The 5,000-nt window shown below is 46.4% G+C and overlaps 1 long non-coding RNA gene across 1 annotated transcript in view; it reads right to left on the bottom strand.

The window, feature by feature from the left end:
- Nucleotides 1-346, bottom strand: part of LOC147466484 (uncharacterized) — a 1,813-nt gene extending 1,467 nt beyond the window's left edge. The window contains exon 1 of the long non-coding RNA XR_015190874.1: nucleotides 255-346. This is a non-coding gene — a long non-coding RNA (uncharacterized LOC147466484). The remainder of the gene's footprint in view (nucleotides 1-254) is intronic.
- Between the last annotated feature and the right edge of the window lie 4,654 nt (nucleotides 347-5,000).

The raw sequence follows: 5,000 nt of genomic DNA, 5'->3' as shown, positions 1-5,000 counted from the left end.
AAAAAAAAACACACACAAAAAAACACGAATATTTTTCTTTTCTTCGATAAACAACAACAAAAAACACTCCAAGAGAGAGATTATTATTGCTGCGAGAGACAGATAGAGAGAACGAGAACGAGAGAGAGAGAGAGAAACAAGAGGAGAATAAAAAAAAAGGAAGAAGAGACAAGGAGGAGAAGAAGGAGAAACAAGAGCAACAGAACCCCCCCAAAAAATAAAAAACAAAAAATAATAAATCTTCGAAGAAACACCTGCTGTCGACGTCGAAGGAGGCACTGTAGGACACGCTAAGGGGAAGAAGGAAGGAAGTGGAGGAGGAGAAGGAGGAAGTGGACGCGGAGGACCAGGACGACGAGGACGAGGACCAGGACGAGGACGAGCGCGCGCGTGGGGGACGTGTGTTCGCGACGGCTCCCCAGCCACAACTGAGCCCACCGACCCGGGCTGGCTCTCCTCCGTCTGACACTGTGCCTGGTGGGCCTGCGTGCCCCCCCCCCCACCCCCCACTCCTCGCCACCCATTCCACCTACAATTACAACCCACCACTTCCTTCCTTTCGCCCTTTCTTCTTCTTCTTCTTCTTCTTCTTCTTCTTCTTCTTCTTCTTCTTCTTCTTCTTCTTCTTCTTCTTCTTCTTCTTCTTCCTATTTTCTCTTCTTTTTCTTCTTCCTATTTTCTCTTCTTCTTCTTTTTCCTATGTTCTCCCCTTTTTCTTCTTCCTATTTTCTCTTACTTTTTTCTTATTATTATCATTTTCTCTTCTTCCTCTTCTCATTTTATAATTCTCGTTCTTCTTCTTATCATCATCATCATCATACCTCGTTATCATTGTTAATGATAACATTACTGTTCTGAGGAGGAGAAGGAGGAATAGGCGGGTGGGGGGGGGGGGGAGAAGGAGGGGGAGAGGAGAATGTGGAGCAGGAGGAGGAGGAGCGCGGGGGGTAGAGGAGGAGGGAGAGGAGGGAGAGAAGGAAGAGGAACAGATGGAGGAAGAGGAGGAGCAGGAGGAAGAGAAAGAGAAGGAAAAGAAGGAAGAGGTGGAAGAGGAGAAGAAGGAAGAGGAGGAGGGGAGGAGAAAGAAAAGGAGGAGGAGAAGGAAGAAAAGAAGGAAGAGGAGGTGGAAGAGGAGGAGAAGGAGAAAGAGAAAGAAGAGGAGGAGAAGGAGAAAGAGAAAGAAGAGTAGGAGAAAGAGAAAGAAGAGAAGGAGAAAGAGAAAGAGGAGAAGGAGGAGGAGGAGGAGCAGGAGCAGAAGGAGGACTGGGATGTCGTGGTCTATATATATCCCTTTCCTTCTCTTTTCAATTATTTCCTTCCCTTCCTCTTCCTTCCGAAATGAGACAGCGCAGAAGAAATAAATAGACGAGCGAACAATTGTTTATATAAAGTCAATGGGATTATCAACATCTCAGGATCTCTTCCCTACGTACAAGCAAGCACATACTCCTACATCCACAAGAATAGTTATACAAGCACTGTGTGTGTGTGTGTGTGTGTGTGTGTGTGTGTGTGTGTGTAGTGTGGTGGGTGTGTGTGTGTGTGTGTTGTGTGTGTGATGTGTTGTGTGTGTTGCTGTGTGTGTGTGTTGGTGTGTGTTTACGTGTTGTGATGTGTCAGTTGTTGCTCGGTGTGATGTTGTTAATAACAAAAAAAATAAGAAAAAAAATATCAAATATATTACAGGTATATATTATATATATATATATAAATATATATATATATATATATAATATATATATTTATATATTATATATATATAATATATATATACTGTACATACATAATATACATACGTATTTATATACACTATAGATATATTATCTATTATATTATATATATATTATATATATATTATATATATATAAAATACAATATATATTACATATATATATATACCAATACATACATATATCATACTATATTACATATATATATATATACTATATATATATATTACTATTATATATTTTGTATATATATACATATAATATATATATATATATTATTATATATTATTATAAAATATTATATATATTATATCTATATTATATATATAAATTTTATACCTATATATATACCGTTGCACAAACCATTTCCAGCACCAGAATAAAAAACACAGAGTTTCCTAATTTTCCAGCGAGACACATGGAATTAATTACGCATTTTATTTCAATTGCAAACTGAAAACTCTATTCATAAAGCGATGTAAAAAAAAGTAAATTGCGGGGAAAATATTGTGCTCTGCTATTTCAATATCTTTTATGAAAAACAAAACAGATGAACAAACATAAACATACACGCATGCACGCACGCACATACGCGCACACACAGGTATACATACACTCACTAATTAACTCACTCACTTACTCATTCTCTCTCTCTCTCACTCAGTCTCCCCCTCCACTTCCTTTCCTCTCCTTTTCCTTCCCCTTCTCCTTCCCTACCCCCTTTCTCTCCCTCTCCTCTCCCCTTCCCCCTCTCCCTCTCATTCCCTCTACCTCCTCCTCGCTCTCTCCTTTCTCCCTCCCTCTTTCTCTCCCTCTCCCTATCCCTCTACCTCCTCCTCCCTCTCTCCCTTCCTCTCCCTCTACCACTCTCCACTTCTCCCTCTCTCTCCCTTCTCCCTCTTTCCTTTCCTCTCCCCTTCCCCCTCTTCCTCTACCTCCTCCTCCCTCTTTCCTTTCCTCTCCCCTTCCCCCTCTTCCTCTCCCCCCCCCTCCACTTCTCCCTCCTCCTTTCTCTCCCTCTCCCCTTCCCTCTACCCCCCCCCCCACTCCTCCCTCCGTCTGTCTCTCCCTCTCTCCCCTCTCCCCTCTCCCCTTCCCTCTACACCTCCCCCCCCCCCTCCACTTCTCCCCCTCTCTCCCTCTCTTGAGCACCTTGCCATAAACAAACGGTAAATCTTCCGGGAGTAACGAGAGGCTCTCAAATACATCAAATACATACACACGCGCTCTACACAGTCTAATAGATAAATAGATACGTGGATAGACTAATAGATGGAGAGGTTGACTGATAGATAGATTGATAGATAGATTGATAGATCGATCGACTGTTAGGAGGATAGATGTATTCATAGTTTGATGGATAAATAGAAGGATGAAGAGGGAGAGGGAGAGGGAGAGGGAGCGGGAGAGGGAGAGGGAGGGAGAGAGGGAGAGAGAGAGAGAGAGAGAGAGAGAGAGAGAGAGAGAGGAAAGAGATCATTTGAGGCTGGTTGAAGGTGGTGAGATTTTTCTCGATGGGGAGAGACGAGGGAAGGAGGGGGGCGGAGGCATTGGGGATTTAGATGGCGCATTGGTGAGCCGGAGTGGTGTGCGACGGTGAGGATGAGAGGTGTAGCATCTGGAAGGAGTTGGGGATGGATGTGTTTGTCAGCTGATCGGGGAGAGGCGGTGGGTTTGGAGGAGCTGGGAGGTGGAAGTGCGGATTCGGGGGAGGGTGGGGATTGGTTATAGGGATTTTTTCCGTTTCTGGGCGTGCGAAGAGAGAGGGGATTTGAGAGATGGGAGGCGTGACTGGGGGAGCGGGGGAGGAGTCGCTTGTATGCGGATGGGTGGGGGAGTGGCTCAGGGAAGAGGAATGAGTTGGGAGGGGTAGAGGGCGATCGGAGAAGCGAGGAGAGTACGTAGGAGGGGTGACGAAGATGGGTACGGAGTGGGGGGGTTGGAGTAATAGCACTGCAGAGTCCGGAGAATGCTGAGCGAGAGCGACTACTGCGCGCGAAGGTTTTGGAGTGGGGGTTTTTATGGAGAGAGATGAGAGAGAGAGAGAGAGAGAGAGAGAGAGAGAGATGAGTGTGTGAGAGAGAGAGAGAGCGAAAGAGAAGAGAGAAGGAGGAGTAGAAGAGCGAGGGGAGATAGAGAGAGAAAGAGGGAGATGGAGAGGAGAGGGAGGGAGAGACGAGCAGGAGAAGAGAGAGAGAGAGAGAGAGAGAGAAAGAGAGAGAGAGAGAGAATAAAAAGAGAAAGAGAGAATAAAAAGAGAAAGAGAGAATAAAAAGAGAAAGAGAGATAATAAAAAGAGAAAGAAAGCGAATAAAAATAAAAAAGAAAGCAAATAAAAAGAGAAATAAAGTCAACAAAAAGAGAAACCAAGAGAAAGAGAAAGAAAGAGACAGACAAACAGACAAACAAACAAACCGAGAAGTGAAAGCATGGTCCCCGGAACTACCACATCCGGTGATAAGTTCCCCGCGAGAAGATGTTCTGCCGAGAACGTCTCGTCTGCTTCTTACCATTTCGCCGCGACGCTCGACGTAAATAACAATAATACGCATATGTACACGCAATATTAATATGGATTCGTTGATTATCTTTCTCACTCCTCCCCATCTCTCCCTAACTCCTCCCCTATCCACCCACCCCGCCCTCCTCCTCCTCCTCCTCCTCCTCCTCCTCCTCCTCCTCCTCCTCCTCCTCCAACCCTTCCAAAAACAAAAGATAAATAAAAAAATATTAGGAATAAAAAATAAACTCCTTCCCCTCCCTTTCCCATCCCCTCCCCTCCCTTCCCGTCCTCAGCCTCCTCTCCCCTCCCCTCCCCTCCCGTCCTCAGCCTCCCCTTCCCCTCTCTCTCCCCTCCCATCCCGTCCTCGGCCTCCCCTCCCCTCCCCTCCCTTTCCCCTCCCCTCCTCAGCCTCCCTTCCCCTCCCGTCCTCAGCCTCCCCTCCCCCCCCCCCCCCCCTCCCTTCCCGTCCTCAGCCTCCAGCACCAAACAACAACAGATCATTCTCCGGCTCATCATCCACGCACAGCCTGCTCTCGCGTTATGATTGCAAGCAGGAAGAGTGGAAGGAGGAGGAGGAGGAGGAGGAGGAAGAGGGAGGAGGAGAGAGTGGAGGAGGAGGATAGGGTGGAGGAGGAGGAGGGCAAGGAGGGAGAGGAGGTGGAGGAGGAGGAGGAAGAGGGAGGAGGAGAGAGTGGAGGAGGATGAAAGGGTGGAGGAGGAGGAGGGCAAGGAGGGAGAGAAGGTGGAGGAGGAGGAGGAGGAGGGCA

Source organism: Penaeus japonicus, unplaced genomic scaffold (assembly GCF_977035675.1).
Source record: "Penaeus japonicus unplaced genomic scaffold, GWHDUDI00000001_assembly GWHDUDI00000553, whole genome shotgun sequence".
Lineage (NCBI taxonomy): Eukaryota > Metazoa > Arthropoda > Malacostraca > Decapoda > Penaeidae > Penaeus > Penaeus japonicus.
This window is presented reverse-complemented; position numbering and strand designations above follow the sequence as displayed.